This window comes from Arachis ipaensis, chromosome B6 (assembly GCF_059453495.1).
Source record: "Arachis ipaensis isolate K30076 ecotype BB chromosome B6, ASM5945349v1, whole genome shotgun sequence".
Classification (NCBI taxonomy): Eukaryota; Viridiplantae; Streptophyta; class Magnoliopsida; order Fabales; family Fabaceae; genus Arachis; species Arachis ipaensis.
In genome coordinates, this window is record NC_142441.1 from 47,654,967 (window position 1) to 47,674,142 (window position 19,176).

The 19,176-nt window shown below is 37.8% G+C and overlaps 1 non-coding gene across 1 annotated transcript; it reads left to right on the forward strand.

Annotated features, from left to right (window-relative positions):
• Nucleotides 1-5,065: 5,065 nt before the first annotated feature.
• Nucleotides 5,066-5,173, forward strand: LOC148555439 (small nucleolar RNA R71). The gene has a single exon (XR_015887755.1). It is a non-coding gene; the product is annotated as a small nucleolar RNA R71 (small nucleolar RNA).
• Nucleotides 5,174-19,176: the final 14,003 nt, after the last annotated feature.

Here is a 19,176-nt window from a genome sequence, read left to right on the forward strand (position 1 = left end):
TTATTACCATTAGATGCCTTGATATATGTGTTAAAGTGTTTTCAGAGATTACAGGGCAGGAACGGCTCAGAGGATGGAAAGAAAGCATACAAAAGTGGAAGGAATACAAGAAGTTGAAGAAATTGCTAAGCTGTCCAGCCTGACCTCTTCGCACTCAAACGGTCATAACTTGAGCTACAGAGGTCCAAATGAGATGGTTCTAGTTGCGTTGGAAAGCTAACGTCCGGGGCTTTGCAACGATATATAATTTGCCATAGCTGCCTCAACGCCAAGTGATGCAAACGCGTGGATCACGCGGACGCGTGACCTGGCAAAAATACAATCCATGCAAACGCGTGAACAACGCCTCCGCGTCACTTTGCTGCGACCTGAACGTAACAGAAATCATTGGGGGCAATTTTTGGGCTGTTTTTGACCCAGTTTTTGGTCCAGAAAACACAGATTAGAGGCTATAAAGTGGGGGAATGCATCCATTTTTGAACATGTCTTCCATTATTCACTTTTCATAATTTAGATGTAGTTTTTAGAGAGAGAGGTTCTGTCCTCTCTCTTAGGATTTAGGATTAGGATTCCTCTTAAAGGATTTAGGATTATTTCTTCTCAATTTCCAGGTTTAATGTTCCTCTTATTTATTTTCTACTTTTATTATATACCTTTAATTATTATTTATCTTTTCAATTTGGTTTATGCTACATTCATGTTATGATTTTCTTAATTAATATTATTTGATGTATTTCAGTTTATGATTGTTTTATTCTATTTATGAATGCTTTTAATTTAATTTAGATATTTTCTTCCTGTTGGCTTTGGTTAAGTAATTGGTAACATTTGAGTTGTCAAACTCAGCAGTGGTTGAAATTGGCATATTACTAATTGATCTAGATCGCTCTAAAGCTAGTCTTCCCACGGGGTTTGACTAGGACTTGAGGATTAAGCTAATTAGTCTACTTGACTTAACTAAGTAGGATTAAAACCCAATTCTCATCACACCTGATAAGGATAACTAGGATAGAAATTCCAAATTCTAATACCTTGCCAAGAGATTTTATTATCATTAATTTATTTTTCTTGTCATTTAAATTACTTGCTCCTTATTTCAAAAACCCCCAATTTACAAAATTCATAACCAATAATAAGAACATACCTCCCTGCAATTCATTGAGAAGACGACCCGAGGTTAAATACTTCGGTTATCAATTTCAAAGGGGTTTGTTACTTGTAATAACCAAAACGTTTGTAAGAAAGGATGGTTGCTTGGTTTAGAAACTATACTTGCAACGGGAATTTATTCTGAATTCTAAACCGTCAATCATCCGTTCTTCAAGGTGCCCAGAGCTCTTAAGCACACTCTTTTTGCTTTGGACCATGACTTTAACTGCTCAATCTCAAGCTTTTCACTTGACACCTTCACACTACAAGCACATGGTTAGGAACAGCTTGATTTAGCCGCTTAGGCCAGGATTTTAGTCCTTTTGGGCCCTCCTATCCATTAATACTCAAAGCCTTGGATCCTCTTTACCCTTGCCTTTTAGTTTAAAGGGTTATTGGCTTTTTCTGCTTGCTTTTTCTTTTTCTTTCTTTTTCTTTATTTTTCGCCATTTTCTTTCGCAAGCTTTGTGTTTTTCACTGCTTTTTCTTGCTTCAGGAATCAATTTTATGATTTTTCAGATTATCAATAATATTTCTCCTTTTCATTATTCTTTCAAGAGCTAACAATTTTAACATTCATAAACTTCACTATAAAAAATATGCACTGTTCAAGCATTCATTCAGAAAACAAAAAGTATTGCCACCACATCAAAATAATTAAACTATTTTCAAAATAGAATTCGAAATTCATGTACTTTTTTTTCTTTTTCAGAAAACATTTTTCATTTAAGAAAGGTGAAAGATTAATGGCATCATTCGGAGCTTTAAGACATAGACACTAAACACTAATGATCATGTAATAAAGACAAAAACATGGACAAAACATAAGGCATAGAAACTGAAAAACAGAAAAATAAGAACAAGGAAATTAAAGAACGGGTCCACCTTAGTGATGGCGGCTAGTTCTTCCTCTTGAAGATCCTATGGAGTGCTTGAGCTCTTCTATGTCTCTTCCTTGCCTTTGATGCTCCTCTCTCATGGCCTTTTGGTCCTCTTTGATTTCATTGAGGATAATGGAGTGCTCTTGGTGCTCCATTCTTAGTTGCTCCATGTTAGAACTCAAATCTCCTAAAGAGGTGTTGAGTTGCTCCCAATAGCCGTGTGGAGGAAAATGCATCCCTTGAGGCATCTTAGGGATTTCTTGATGAGGGACTTCCTCATGCTCTTGTTGAGGTCCATGAGTGGGATCTCTTGTTTGCTCCATCCTCTTTCCAGTGATGGACTTTTGAGATAAATCTCTCCATCTCCCATGACTCGGAGTTGGAAGCAACTGCCTTCCCTTTCCTCTTTCTAGAGGTTTCTTCGGCCTTAGGTGCCATTAATGGTTATGGAAAAACAAAAAGCAGAGCTCTTTCCCACACCAAACTTAAAAGGTTTGCTCGTCCTCGAGCAAAAGAAGAAAGAAAGGAGGAGAAGAAGAAGAAATGGAGGAGATGAAGGGATATGTTGGATTTGGCCAAGGGGGTTTAAGTGTTTAGTAGGTATGAAATTGAAGGTGGTAAGGAGGGGTATTTATAGGGTAAGAGAGAGAGGGAAGTCATGTATGAAGGGGTTGGGTTTGGGAGGGAAATGTTTTGAATTTGAATGGTGATAGGTAGGGTTTTATGATGGGTTTTTGGGGAGTAGTAGATGGATGTGAGTGGTGAGGAGAAGAGGTATTGATGGGATTGGCCAAGGGTATTCGGAGAAGAGTGTTATGGAAATGTGTGAAGAGGAGAGAAAGAGAGGTGGGGTAGGTAGGGATCCTGTGGGGTCCACAGCTCCTGAGGTGTCAAGGAATTCTGGTCCCTGCACCTTCCTGGCATTTAAACGTCCTCTATGTGCCATTTCTGGCGTTTAATGCTAACTCTGCTACCTTTTCTGGCGTTAAACGCCAGGCTGATGCCCTTTTCTGGCGTTAAATGCCAGTCTGTCTGCCAATTCTGGTGTTTAACGCCAGCCAGACACCCTTTTCTGGCGTTAAACGCCAGTTTGTTTGCCAATTCTGGCGTTTAATACCCAGAATGCTGCCAGACTGGGTGTTAAACGCCCATTCTGCTATCCTTACTGGCGTTTAAACACCAGTAAGCCTGTCTTCCAGGGTGTGCTATTTTTGATGCTGTTTTTGATTCCACTTTAATTCTGCAGCTATTTTTGTGACTTCATATGATCATCTACCTAATGAAAACATAAAATAAAAATGGAAAACTAATGTCTATAAAAATAAATATAATTAAATAACATTGGGTTGCCTCCCAATAAGCGCTTCTTTAATGTCAATAGCTTGATAGTGAGCTCTTAGAGAGCTTCACAGAGACTCAGAGCTTCATGATGGCCTCCCAACACCAAACTTAGAAGTTGAGTATGGGGGCTCTGTTTGACTTTGTATTGAGAGAAGCTTTTCATGCTTCCTCTCTATGGTTACAGAAGAAGATCCTTGAGGCTTAAACACAAGGTAGTCCTCATTCAATTGAAGGACTAACTCTCCTCTGTCCACATCAATCACAGCTCTTGATGTGGCTAGGAAGGATCTTCCAAGGATAATAGATTCATCTTCATCCTTCCCAGTGTCTAGGATTATGAAATCAGCAGGGATGTACAGGCCTTCAACCTTCATTAAGACATCCTCTACAAGTCCACGAGCCTGTTTCCTTGATTTGTCTGCCAATTCTAATGAGAATCTTGTAGCTTGTACCTCAAAGATCCCTAGTTTCTCCATTACAGAGAGTGGCATGAGATTTATTCCTGACCCCAGGTCACACAGAGCCTTCTCAAAGATCATGGTGCCTATGGTGCAAGGTATTAAGAACTTTCCAGGATCCAGTTTCTTCTAAGGTAGTTTCTGTTGAACCAAGGTATTCAGTTCATTGATGAGCAATGGAGGTTCATCTTCCCAAGTCTCATTACCAAACAACTTGGCATTCAGCTTCATGATTGCTCCTAGATATTGAGCAACTTGCTCTTCAATAATATCTTCATCCACTTCAGAGGAAGAATACTCATCAGAGCTCATGAATGGCAACAGTAAGTTCAGTGGAATCTCTATGGTCTCTGTATGAGCCTCAGATTCCTTTGGTTCCTCATTAGGGAACTCTTTATTGGCCAATGGACGTCCATTGAGGTCTTCCTCACTGGAAATTACTGCCTCTTCCTCCTCTATAGGTTCGGCCACTTTGGGTATATTGATGGCCTTGCACTCTCTCTTTGGATTCTCTTCTGTATTGCTTGGGAGAGTACTATGAGGGATTTCAGTAACTCTTTTACTCGGCTGACTCACTTGTGCCTCCAAATTTCTTATGGAGGACCTTGTTTCAGTCATGAAATTGAGGGTGGTCTTTGATAGATCAGAGACTATGGTTGCTAAGTCAGAGAGGCTCTGCTTAGAATTCTCTGTCTGTTGCTCAGAAGATGATGGGAAAGGCTTGCTATTGCAAAACTTATTTCTCCCACCATTATTATTGAAGCCTTGTTGAGGCTTCTGTTGATCCTTCCATGAGAAATTAGGGTGATTCCTCCATGAAGAATTGTAAGTATTTCCATAGGATTCTCCCATGTAATTCACCTCTTCCATTCCAGGATTCTCAGGGTCATAAGATTCTCCTTCAGGGGAGGCTTCTTTAGTACCGCCAGATGCAGCTTGCATTCCAGTTAGATTCTGAGAAATCATATTGACTTGCTGAGTCAATATTTTATTCTGAGCCAATATGGCATTCAGAGTACCAATCTCAAGAACTCCTTTCTTCTGATTTATCCCATTATTCACAGGATTTCTTTCAGAAGTGTACATAAACTGGTTATTTGCAACCATTTCAATGAGTTTCTAGGCTTCTGCAGGTGTTTTCTTCAGATGAAGAGATCCACCAACAGAGTGGTCCAATGACATCTTGGACAATTCAGACAGACCATCATAGAATATATATAAGATGCTCCATTATGAAAGCATGTCAGAAGGACACCTTCTGATCAATTGCTTGTATCTTTCCCAAGCTTCATAGAGGGATTCACCTTCCTTCTGTCTGAAGGTTTGGACTTCCACTCTAAGCTTGCTCATCTTTTGAGGTGGAAAGAATTTGGCCAAGAAAGCATTGACCAACTTTTCCCAAGAGTTCAGGCTTTCTTTAAGTTGTGAGTCCAACCATATCCTAGCTCTGTCTCTTACAGCAAAGGGAAAAAGCATAAGTCTGTAGACCTCGGGATTAACCCGATTGGTCTTAACAGTGTCACAGATTTGCAAGAATTCAGCTAAGAACTGATGAGGATCTTCCAGTGGAAGTCCATGAAACTTGCAATTCTGCTGCATTAGAGAAACTAATTGAGGCTTAAGCTCAAAGTTTCTTGCTTCAATTACAGGAATTGAGATGCTTCTTCCATAGAAGTCAGAAGATGGTGCAGTAAAGTCACCAAGCATTTTCCTTGCATCTCCACCATTGTTGTTGTTTTTGGCTGCCATGTCTTCTTCTTTTTCAAAAATCTCTGTAAGGTCCTCTCCGGAGTGTTGTGCTTTAGCTTCTCTTAGCTTCCTCTTCAGAGTCCTTTCAGGTTCAGGATCAGCTTCAACAAGAATGTCTTTATCCTTGTTCCTTCTCATATGAAAAATAAGAGAACAAAAAAGAAGAGAAATCCTCTATGTCACAGTATAAAGATTCCTTTATGTGAGTATCCGAATAGAAGAATAGAAGAATGAGGTAGAGAGAGAATAGGAGGAATTCAAACACAGAGAGAGGGAGAGGGTTCGAATTATGAGTAGAACATAAGTGTTAGTAAATAAATAAATAACTAGAAAGAGATAAGAGAGAGAGTATTCAAATTTTAAGAAGAGAAAATATTTTCATTTTTTATTTAATTAATTATGTTAGAATTTGAAAATTGAGAAAAGAAATGAAAGTAATTTGAAAACTAAATAAATTAATTAATTAAAAAGATTTTTGAAAAATTTGTTAGTTGGTTTTCAAAATTAATGAGAGAGAAAAGTAGTTAGGTAGTTTTGAAAAAGATAAGAAATAGTAAACTTTTTAAAATTAAAACAAACAAGTCAAGTGGTTAATTGAAAAAGATTTGAAAATAAATTTTGAAAAGAAAAGAAGTTAGAAAAAGATTTTGAAATTAAAATTTTAAAAAGATATGATTGAAATTTATTTTGAAAAAGATTTGAAAAAGAAAAAAAAGATTTTATTTTTGAAATTAAAGTTGATGACTTGACTAACAAGACACTAAAAGATATGATTCTAGAATTTAAAGATTGAACCTTTCTTAATAGAAAAGTAACAAACTTGAAATTTTTGAATCAAAACATTAATTGTTAGTAAAGTTTTCGAAAATATGAAATAAAAATAAGAAAAAGATTTTGAAAATTTATTTAAGAAATTCGAAAATATTAAGAAGAAAAATGAAAAAGATTTGATTTTTGAAAAAGATTTGAAAAGATAAAATTTTTAAATTAAAATTTTGGCTTGACTAACAAGAAACAACTAAATTTTAAAAATTTTTTGACTAAGTCAACCCAAAATTTCGAAATTTATGAGTGAAATAAGGGAAAGATATTATTTTTGATTTTTTGAATTAATGAAGAAAGAGAAAAACAACAAAAAGACACAAAACATAAAAATTTAAGATCAAAACAAATAATGCATGCAAGAACACTTTGAATGTCAGGATGAACACCAAGAACACTTTAAAGATCAAGATGAACATCAAGAGCATGTTTTTGAAAATTTTTAAGAAAAGAAACACATGCAAGACTCCAAACTTAGAAATTTTTAATGTTTAGACACTATGAATTCGAAATTGCATATGAAAAACAAGAAAAGACATATAACAAGAGAAATTAAAGATCAAACAAGGAAAATCATCTAGAATAACTTGAAGATCAAAGAAGAACACAATGCATGAATTTTCGAAAATTTTATAAAATTAAAAAAAAATACAATTGACACCAAACTTAAAATTTCACACAAGACTCAAACAAGAAACACAAAATTTTTTTTTTGGTTTTTATGATTTTATTATTTTTTTTTTATTTTTTGAAATTATTTTAGAAGAAGAAAATAAAGAAATTCAAAAATTTTAATAAGAATTCTAGGATTTAGGCAATGTTAGTCTAAAGTTTCGGTCCAAAAGAATTAGACATGGCCAAATGGCCAGCCAAGCTTTAGGATAACAAGTACAGACATGTCCTTTCTACAATGGAAAGTGGAAATCTCAGTCCAAAAGATTAGACATGGCTTAACAGCAAGCCAGGTTTAAACATATCTCAAAAAACTCTAGAATTCATTCTTAAAAATTTTTGAATGATTTTTCGAAAACACATTTTTTTTTGAATTTTTCGAAATTAAAAATAAAAAGGTTACACATAAAATAAAATTACCCAATATAAGCAACAAGATGAACCGTCGGTTGTCCAAACTCGAACAATCCCCGGAAACGGCGCCAAAAACTTGGTGCACGAAATTGTGATCACACTTTTCACAACTCCGCACAACTAACCAGCAAGTGCACTGGGTCGTCCAAGTAATACCTTACGTGAGTAAGGGTCGATCCCATGGAGATTGTTGGCTTGAAGCAAGCTATTGTCATCCTATAAATCTTTGTCAGGCAGATTCAATTGGTTATGAGTTTTGATAATTGAAAGATAAATAAAACATAAAATAAAATAAAGATACTTATGTAATTCATTGGTGGGAATTTCAGATAAGCATTTGGAGATGCTTTGTTGCTTCTGAACCTCTGCTTTCCTATTGTCTTCTTCCAATCATGCGTGCTCCCTTCCATGGCAAGCTGTATGATCCTCTCGGATGAAAAATACCAGGTACGGTTTCTGACAGCTAATCAACTGTCGGATTTCTCGTCTCGGATGAAAAATACCAGGTACAGCTACCGCACGGCTAATCATCTATCGGTTCTCACTAGCGTCAGAATAGGATCTCTCTATCCTTTTGCACACTGTCATTGCGCCCAACATTCGCGAGTTTGAAGCTCGTCACAGTCATCCCTTCCCAGATCCTACTTGGAATACCACAGACAAGTTTTAGACATTTTAGATCTCAGGAATGCTGCCAATTGGTTCTAGCCTATACCACGAAGGTTCTAATCTCCTGGACTCGGTCCGTAGATCAGAGACCCAAGAGATTATACTCTTGTTGTCGTCCAATGACTACGTTGAACATCATGTAGACCGCTTGTGGTTGTCAGGCACGTAGATCTTGGCTAAGCGAGTAATGAAGACAGTGGTTGATTGTCACGGGTCACCCCTTCATTCTGACTTAAATGAATTAAGCACGAGAGTATATATTGGAGAAGAAGTAAGCGTGAATTCAAAGAGAAACATTAGTACTTGCATTAATTCATGAAGAACAACAGAGCTCCACACCTTAATCTATGAGGTGTAGAAACTCCACCGTAGAAAATACATAAGAGAAAAAGGTCTAGGCATGACCATGAGGCCAGCCTCCAAATGTAACATAAAAGTGTTCCAAAACTTCAAAGTATGCGAATACAATAGTAAAAAGTGCTATTTATACTAAACTAGTAACTTAGGTTTACAGAAAATGAGTAACTAAGTGCAGATAATGCAAAAATCCACTTTTGGGGCCCACTTGGTGTGTGCTTGGGCTGAGCATTGAAGCTTTCACGTGCATAGGCCATTCTTGGAGTTAAACGCCAGCTTGGGTGCCAGTTTGGGCGTTTAACTCCCGTTTTGGTGCCAGAAAAGGGTCTCAGGTGGGCATTTGAACGCCAGTTTGGGCCATCAAATCTCGGGCAAAGTATGGACTATTATACATTGCTGGAAAGCCCAAGATGCCTACTTTGCAAAGAAATTGAGAGTTCACCAATTGGGCTTCTGTAGCTCCATAAAATCCAGTTCGAGTGAAGGAGGGTCAAAATCCAACAGCATCTGTAGTCCTTTCTCAACCTCTGAATCAGATTTTTGCTCAGGTCCCTCAATTTCAGCCAGAAAATACCTGAAATTACAGAAAAACACACAAACTCATAGTAAAGTCCAGAAATGTGATTTTTGCATAAAAACTAATAAAAAGTAACTAAAACATATTAAAAACTATGTAAAAATAATGCCAAAAAGGGTATAAATTATCTGCTCATCAGATCCCTAATAGGCTTAGGGCGTGTTTGGCTTTGTCCTTCTGTATAGAGAATTTGGTGAGAAATTTTTTGGCTAAGTCGTCAAAACTTGTGATGGATCTAGGAGGCAAACTGTCGAACCACTTAATTGCCGTCTTTGTTAGAGTAGTTGGGAGGGCTTTGCATCGAATGGCATCTGATGCATCCGTGAGATACATTCTACTTCTGAAATTGCTGAGATGATGGCTGGGATCCGATGTGCCGTCGTACGGAGTCATGTCATGAGCTTTGAAGTCTTTTGGGACTTTGGCCTTCATGATCTCTTTGGTAAATGGATCTTTATCTTTGTGGGATCTGTCTTCGGGATTAGGTTGGATGGTTTTTGTTTTAAGGTCGACTTCGAGCTTTTTGTCCTCTAACTCTTGACGTCGCCTAGTTTCTTTCCGGAGGTCCCTCTCGGCTTCTCGTTGATGTTCGGCCTCTTTTTCGAGCTATTTGAGGTGGTCTTGAAGTGCTTCCATGATTTCTGAACTTGGAAAATTCTTGTCTTTGTTTGGCTGAGAAATATCGTTTGGTGTGGTGTTCGCATTTTTATATGGCGTTCTGTTTTCCAAATCAGAGTTGTGGTCGTTGTCAAGGATGTCCGCCATGATGATGGGATGACTTTCAGGTCCCCGACAACGGCGCCAATGTTCCGAGTGTTACCTGCAACTGAAGATCGATCTTGGACAAGATCTTCTGTACTGGTCGGTACTGCTAATCTGTGTTTTCTGGGCCAAAAATTGGGCCAGAAATCGCTGGTTGCGAAATCTGCCACGCTGGTTTTTTGTCACTGTGATGCGTCCGCATAAATCATGCGTTCGTGTCACTAATCGTCAGAGAAACTATAAAATATTATATATCAGTTCGAAGCCCCGGACGTTAACTTTCCAATGCAACTGAAATCGCGTCATTTGGATCTTTGTAGCTCAAGTTATGACCGTTTGAGTGCGAAGAGGTCAGGCTGGACAGCTTAGCAATTCCTTCAACTTCTTATATTCCTTCCACTTTTGCATGCTTCCTTTCCATCCTCTAAGCCATTACTGCCCTGTAAAGCCTAAAATCACTTAACACACATATCAAGGCATCGAATGGTAATAAGAGGGAATTAATTTTTGGTAATTTAAAGGCTTTGGGAAGCAAGTTTCCAATTATAGAACAAAATTAGGAAGGAAAATATAAAACCATGCAATTTATATGAATAAGTGAGTAAAGAATTGATATAAACCACTCAATTGAGCACAAGATAAACCATAAAATAGTGGTTTATCAACCTCCCCACACTTAAACATTAGCATGTCCTCATGCTAAGCTCAAGAGAAGCTATAAGAGAGTGAATAGGAATGATAAAACTTATGAAATGCAACCTATCTATATGAATGCAACTACATGCAAAATGTTTCTACCTACTTGGTTAAGAGTAAATAAATCTTTCAAGAACAAATATGAACTGAATTTCACTAATTCAAATCATAAAAATGAAGTACAAATAGACTTGCAGAAGAAAATAGCTCGTGAAAGCCGGGAACAAAGAATCGAGCATCGAACCCTCACTGGAAGTGTATGCACTCTAATCGCTCAGGTGTTTACGGTTCGATCTCTCAATTCTCTACTAATCTTGCTTTCTAAGGCTTGCTCTTCATCTAACAATCAACAAAAATTTAATGCATAAATACACATATCAAGAGGTCTTTTAAGGGTTGTAATGGGGTTAGGGTCAAGGTAGGATTGTATTTGGCCAAGTGGACTAAAATCTGAATCCTTAATTAACTTAAACTTTTCCCACCTAACTTAAGACAATCCATGTAATCAAAATACAAAACCTAACTATCCATTAACCATGTTTTCCACATATTCATGCATCCCAATTTCGAGTACAGTACATATGTATTGCTTTCACCATTTACTTTAGGGCATTTTGTCCCCTTTTAATTATTTGCTCTTTTTCTTTTCTTTTTCTCCTTTATTTATTTATTTTTTTCTCTTTTTTTTCAATGCATATGATTAAATTATTGGATGCATGAACATGTCCTAAACATTTCTTTCACATTTTCATAAAGATATATAACACCCAATTCTTAAACCAAATGTTTCCAAACCCACTTTCCCCACACTTAATTCATGAGCACTCTCACTAGTCTAAGCTAACCAAGGATTCAAATTAAGGACATTATTATTTTCCGCTTAGAGTTAATGATGTGCTAAAGTAAAGAACAAAGGGGTAAAATAGGCTCAACATTGGTTTGCAAAGGATAATGAAAGGGTAAGGCCATATGGGTATGTAAGCTCAGTGAAACAAAGGCCTCAATCATATAAGTGCATGCATACATCAAACCATGGAAATATAGAATTAAGTAAGACAAAGATCACAATTTTAGAGAGAAAAACACACACCAAAAAAATAAAATATTGGATGATAAAATGCAACCAATCAAATAGGCTCAAAATCTCACAGGTTTTGTGTGTTCGAGCTCAAAACCATGTTCCAGTATAATATTTCTTCAGACAAGTTTATCAAAAAGTTTAATTCAAATTAGTGCAATGTTATAAAAAGTTTCTTGAAAAAGAAATTATTACTTTAACCAAGTAGTTGGTAAAATATGCACAAATCAAACAAATATGCAATCAAACATGCAAATGCAACAACTAACTACAAAGAAAATTTAAACATTGGTGTTGAGAAGGAAATAACTAACCCACAAAAGTCGGTATCGACCTCCCCACACTTAAAGATTGCACCGTCCTCGGTGCATGCTGAGATGTGCAAGTGGATGGGTGGCTACAACTGATGCTTTTCTCTAGAGATTGTGCAGATGGACTTGTCTATTGCCCTATATAGAAGTTTGTCTTTCCCTTTCTCGGTGGCCAGCCTGAAAGAAGAGGAAAAAGAAGAAAAAGTAACCCAGAAATAAAGATAAGAAAATAAATAAAGTCTAGGTGGGTTAATGCCAAATAATGAGGGTCTCAATTACATGGTAGCTACAACATGCAAGTGAGAAAACAATAGAAGCACATGGCATACCAGTGGTGCAAAAGTTGCAACAATAGGGGAGAGAGTGTGGGTAATGCAAGATAGTGTAAGTTAATGTCAATGCAAGATAATATAAGTATCATGAAGGAGTAGCATTGACTTATGAAGAATAATACCCAGTCAGAGTAAAACAAGTCATGAAGCACCAGAATAATTCAAGAAAAGATGTAACAGTTGAAGAAGAAAATTTAACACAAATGGAAAAATAATAAATTTAGAAAAGAAAATAAAAATATGCACAAAATTAAAATGCAATGAATGAAAGTATGCAATTAAATAAAATAGAATAGAAGTGAAGAGGGATGAGAAGTTAAAAAGATGAAGAAGAAGAAAGTAAGAAAGAAGGAAGAAAGAAGTAGAAAAGATAGAAGAAAGAAGAAAGAATGATAATAGAAAGATAAGTAGGATTGGAGAAGAAAAGATAAGAATTCTAGTGCTGATTGATGCGTGGCAGAAGTTAACCAATTTAGAGATTTCAATTAAGAGACAGCGTTGCACGTATAGCTCTTAACCGGCTAAGATCTGCCTCACCAATTTAAAAAGGATTGTCACAAATTTTAGAAATAAAATACTGGGAGTATGAGTCCCAGGTCGTCTCCCAACGAGTTATAGGGATGAGTGCTATTTTATTAACCAGGGAGTTTCAGAAAAAGTTAAGTTTTGATAACGAAGAATTAAAATGATTAAAAATTAAAGCAATAAAAAAATAAACTTAGAATAATTATTGATACTCTGAATAAAATGCCTTGACTAGGGGAATAATTAAATGGAACTTCTATCCTTGTTGGGATCTTCTCAAATGTGGTGTAAAAAGGTTGTTGTTCTCACTCGATTTTCCCTTACTAAATAAGAAAAGGTATGGTGATTAAACTAACGCTTACCCTCAATTCCTAGTCCTCTCCCTTGGGGAGGTCTAGTGCTAGTAGGTATGAAATTAGCTAACAACGTCCAATTCAACCAAGCACTTGAGCATTCCAACTCAAGTATCTCCTTTTAATCAACCCCCATGTCAAGTAAAAATTTCACTCCATTGACATGAAAGAAATAATCATAAAAATATGAGAAGACATAATTAAATAAAATTAATTAAAATAAAAACAACTTCATATATTAATAATTCCAAAACGCAACATAATTATCTGAATAGAGTCAATGGAGTAATTAATTAAAAATAAGGGAGTAAAGAAACAAACTAAAGTAATGTCTTCAACGGAGGTAATGGCTCTTCAACATCCACAATCCAAAGCAAAAGCATAAACTATCAATGTAACACTAATCTAGATTCAGATCTAAAACTAAGATTAATCCTAATGTGATGAATCTCAATGTGTGTGTATGCCTCCTTGAGTTTCTGCAAGTTCCCTAGGTTTAGTCTATGTTTTCTAGGCCGAAAACTGGGTCAAAATGCAGCCTGAAATCGCCCCCAGCGTATTCTGTAACTTTTGCAGTGGCGCAGGTCACGCGTACGCGTCATCCATGCGTTTGCGTCATTCAGCTATTTTCCTTGTCACGGGTTCGCGTCATTCGTGCAGACTCCAATCCACGCATTAACGTCAGGCACGCGTCCGCGTCACTGCGAATTCTCCATTTCGCGCGTTCACGTGGGCCATGCGCTCGCGTCATTGCTCGCTGATTGGTGCACAAAATTGTGATCATTAATGGCGCCAACAACTTGGTACGCACAATTTTAATCTCAACTCTTTATCACAACTCCGCATAACTAACCAGCAAGTGCACTGGGTCGTCCAAGTAATACCTTACGCGAGTAAGGGTCGATCCCATAGAGATTGTCGGCTTGAAGCAAGCTATGATCATCTTATAAATCTCAGTCAGGCAGATTCAAATGGTTATGGAGGATTGATAATTAAAAGATGAATAAAACATAAAATAAAGATAGAGATACTTATGTAATTCATTAGTGAGAATTTCAGATAAGCGTATGAAAATGCTTTGTTCCTCCTAAACTTCTTCTTTCCTATTGCCTTCATCCAATCATTCATACTCCATTCCATGGCAAGATTTATGTTGGGCATCACCGTTGTCAATGGCTACTTCCCGTCCTCTCAGTGAAAATGTTCCAAATGCGCTGTCACCGCACGACTAATCATCTGTCTGTTCTCGATCATGTTGGAATAGGATCTATTGATCCTTTTGCATCTGTCACACGCCCAACAATCATGAGTTTGAAGCTCGTCACAGTCATCCCTTCCCAGATCCTACTCGGAATGCCACAGACAAGGTTTAGACTTTCCGGATCTCAAGAATGACCGCCAATAATTCTAGCCTATACCACGAAGGTTCCGATCTTAGATTAGAAACCCAAGAGATACGCATTCAAGCCATTGCTAGTAGAACAGAGGTGGTTGTCAGGCACATGTTCATAGGTGAGAATGATGATGAGTGTCATGGATCATCACATTCATTATGTTGAAGAACGAATGAATATCTTAGAGAAGAAGTAGGCGTGAATTGAATAGAAAAACAGTAGTACTTTGCATTAATTCATAAAGAACATCAGAGCCCCACACCTTAATCTATGGTGTGTAGAAACTCCACCGTTGAAAATACATAAGAACATGGTCTAGGCATGGCCGTGAGGTCAGCCCCCAAACGCGAAAAGATCTATCAAAGTATGAAAATACAATAGCAAAAGGTCCTATTATAATACTAGTTGCCTAGGGTTTACAGAAATAAGTAATTAATGCAGAAATCTTCTTCCGGGCCCACTTGGTGTGTGCTTGGGCTGAGCATTGAAGCTTTCACGTGTAGAGGCTTTTCTTGGAGTTAAACGCCAGCTTTTGTGCTAGTTTGGGCGTTTAACTCCAGCTTTTGTGCCAGTTCTGGCGTTTTGACGCCAGAATTTTTGTGCTAACTTGGAACGCCGGTTTGGGCCATCAAATCTTGGGCAAAGTATGAACTATTATATATTGCTGGAAAGGCCAGGATGTCTACTTTCTAAACCAATTGAGAGCCCACAAATTGGGTCTCTGTAGCTCCAGAAAATCCACTTCGAGTGTAGGGAGGTCAGAATCCAACAGCATCTGCAGTCCTTTTTCAGCCTCTGAATAAGATTTTTGCTCAGGTCCCTCAATTTCAGCCAGAAAATACCTGAATCACAGAAAAACACACAAATCATAGTAAATTCCAGAAATGTAATTTTTAAATAAAAACTAATAAAAACTAACTAAAACATACTAAAAACATACTAAAAACAATGCCAAAAAGCGTATAAATTATCCGCTCATCACAAAACCAAACTTAAATTTTTGTTTGTCCCCAAGCAACTGAAAATCATATAGGATAAAAAGAATAGAATGTACAATAAATTCCAAAAATATCTATGAAGATCAGTATTAATTAGATGAGCCGGGTTTTTGCTTTTTGCTTCTGAACAGTTTTGGCATCTCACTTTATCCCTTGAAGTTCAGAATGATTGGCATCTATAGGAACTCAGAATCCAGATAGTGTTATTGATTCTCCTAGTTAAGTATGTTGATTCTTGAACACAGCTACTTTATGAGTCTTGGCCGTGACCCAAAGCATTTTGTTTTCCAGTATTACCACCGGATACATAAATGCCACAGACACATAGCTGGGTGAACCTTTTCAGATTGTGACTCAGCTTTGCTAGAGTCCCCACTTAGAGGTGTCCAGAGCTCTTAAGCACACTCTTTTTGCTTTTGGACCATGACTTTAACCGCTCAGTCTCAAGTTTTCACTTGACACCTTCACGCCACAAGCACATGGTTAGGGACAGCTTGGTTTAGCCGCTTAGGCTAGGATTTTATTCCTGTGGGCCCTCCTATCCACTGATGCTCAAAGCCTTGGATCCCTTTTTTTATTTTACCCTTGCCTTTTGGTTTAAAGGGCTATTGGCTTTTTCTGCTTGCTTTTTTTCTTTCTTTCTTTCTCTCATTTTTTCTCGCATATATATATTTTTTCTGCAAGCTTTTCACTGCTTTTTCTTGCTTCAAGAATCAATTTTATGATTTTTCAGATTATCAAATCACATTTCTCCTTTTCCATCATTCTTTCAAGAGCCAACAATTTTAACATTCATGAAAACAATCAAATTCAAAAATATGCACTGTTCAAGCATTCATTCAGATAACAAAAAGTATTGCCACCACATCAAAATAATTAATCATGTTATAAAATTCGAAATTCATGCACTTCTTTTTCTTTTTCAATTAAAAACATTTTTCAATTAATTCATAGCTTTAAGGCATAGACACTAAGACACTAATGATCATGTAATAAAGACACAAGCATAAAGCATAAAAATTCAAAAAACAGAAAATAAAGAACAAGGAGATTAAAGAACGGGTCCACCTTAGTGATGGCGGCTTGTTCTTCCTCTTGAAGATCTAATGGAGTGCTTGAGCTCCTCAATGTCTCTTCCTTGCCTTTGTTGCTCCTCTCTCATGACTCTTTGGTCTTCTCTAATTTCATGGAGGAGTATGGAATGCTCTTGGTGCTCCACCCTTAGTTATCCCATGTTGGAACTTAATTCTCCTAGGGAGGTGTTGATTTGCTCCCAATAGTTTTATGGAGGAAAATGCATCCCTTGAGATATCTCAGGAATTTCATGATGAGGAATTTCGTCATGCTCTTGTTGAGGTCCATGAGTGGGCTCTCTTGTTTGCTCCATCCTTTTCTTATTGATGGGCTTGTCCTCTTCAATGAGGAGTCTTGGCCACAACTTCATAGAAGTGGACTTGATGGACCTTTGAGATGAATCTCTCCATCTCCCATGACTCGAAGGTGGAAGCAATTGCCTTTCCTTTCCTCTTTCTAGAGGTTTCTCCGGTCTTAGGTGCCATAAATGGTTATGGAAAAACAAAAAAGCTGAGCTTTTCCACACCAAACTTAAAAGGTTTGCTCGTCCTCGAGCAAAAGAATAAAGAAAGGAAGAGAAGAAGAAGAGATGGAGGTGTGTGAATTGTTCGGCCAATGGGGGTTTTAGGTGGTTATGATGTGGAAAAGGAAGGAGTGATGGTTTGAATTTGAGTGGGTGGGTGTAGGTGGGTTGTATGATGGTTTTGGAGGAGTAATGGAGGTGATTGGTGGAGGTTATTTAGGGAAGAGTATTATGAAAAGGTGTGAAGAAGTGAAAGAGAGTGAGTTGAGGTTGGTGGGGATCCTGTGGGCTCCACAGATCCTGAGGTGTCAAGGATTTCTCATCCTTGCACTAATTAGGCGTGCAAAACGCCCTTTGCTGCCCATCCTGGCGTTAAACGCCAGGTTGGTGCCCATTTTTGGCGTTTAACGCCAGCTTTTTGCCCTTTTCTGGCGTTAAACGCCAGTCTGGTGCCCATTTTTGGCGTTAAACACCCAGAATGGTGCCAGACTGGGCGTTTAACGCCCATTCTGCTGCCCTTACTGGCGTTTAAATGCCAGTAGGCTTCTCCTCCAGGGTGTGCTATTTTTCATTCTGTTTTTTAGTTTGTTTTTTCTTTTTTAATTATTTTTGTAACTTCACATGATCATCAACCTATAGAAAACATAAAATAACAATGGAAAATAGAAATTTAACATAGATAAGTAAAATTGGGTTGCCTCCCAACAAGTGCTTCTTTAATGTCAATAGCTTGACAGTGAGCTCTCATGGAGCCTCACAGATAATCAGAGCAGGGTTGGGACCTCTCAACACCAAACTTAGAGTTTGGTTGTGGCCTCTCAACACCAAACTTAGAGTTTGGTTGTGGCCTCCCAACGCCAAACTTAGAGTTTGAATGTGGGGGTTTTGTTTGACTCTGTATTGAGAGAAGCTTTTCATGCTTCCTCTCCATGGTTACAGAAGGAGATCCTTGAGCCTTAAACACAAGGTAGTCCCCATTCAATTGAAGGACCAATTCTCCTCTGTCAACACCAATAACAGCTTTTGCTGTGGCTAGGACGGGTCTTCCAAGGTACTTAACAACTTGCTCTTCAGTGACATCTTCATCCTCTTCAGAGGAGGAATATTCATCAGAGCTCATGAATGGTAACAGGAAGTTCAAAGAAATCTCTATTGTTTCTGTATGAGCCTGAGATTCCTTTGATTCCTCAAAGGGGAACTCCTTACTGGTCAGTGGACATTCCCTGAGGTCTTCCTCATTGGGAATCACTGCCTTTTCACTCTCTCCAGGTTCGGCCACACCAAGTAAGGTTATGGCCTTGCACTCTCTTTTGGGATTTTCTTCTGTATTGCTTGGGAGAGTGCTAGGAGGAGTTTCAGTAATCTTCTTACTCAGCTGACCCACCTGTGCCTCCAAATTTCTAATGGAGGACCTTGTTCCATTCATGAAACTTAGTGTGGTCTTAGATAGATCAGAGACTATTGTTGCCAGCCCAGAATGGCTCTATTCAGAATTCTCTGTCTGTTGCTGAGAAGATGATGGAAAAGGCTTGCTATTGCTAAACCTATGTCTTCCACCATTATTGTTGAAGCCTTGTTGAGGCTTCTGTTGGTCCTTCCATGAGAGATTAGGAGGATTTCTCCATGAAGGATTATAGGTGTTTCCATAGGGTTCTCCCATGTAATTCACCTCTGCCATTGCAGGATTCTCAGGATTATAAGCTTCTTCTTCAGAAGATGCTTCTTTAGTACTATTGGATGCAGCTTGCAATCTATTCAGACTCTGAGAAATCATATTGACTTGCTTAGTCAATATTTTGTTCTGAGCCAATATGGCATTCAGAGTATCAATTTCAAGAACTTCCTTCTTCTGAGGCGTCCCATTGTTCACAGGATTCCTCTTAGAGGTGTACATGAACTGGTTATTTGCAACCATTTCAATGAGTTCCTGAGCTTCTGCAGGGGTTTTCAGATGAAGAGATCCTCCTGCAGAATGGTCCAATGACATTTTTGACAACTCAGACAGACCATCATAGAATATATATATGATGCTCCATTCTGG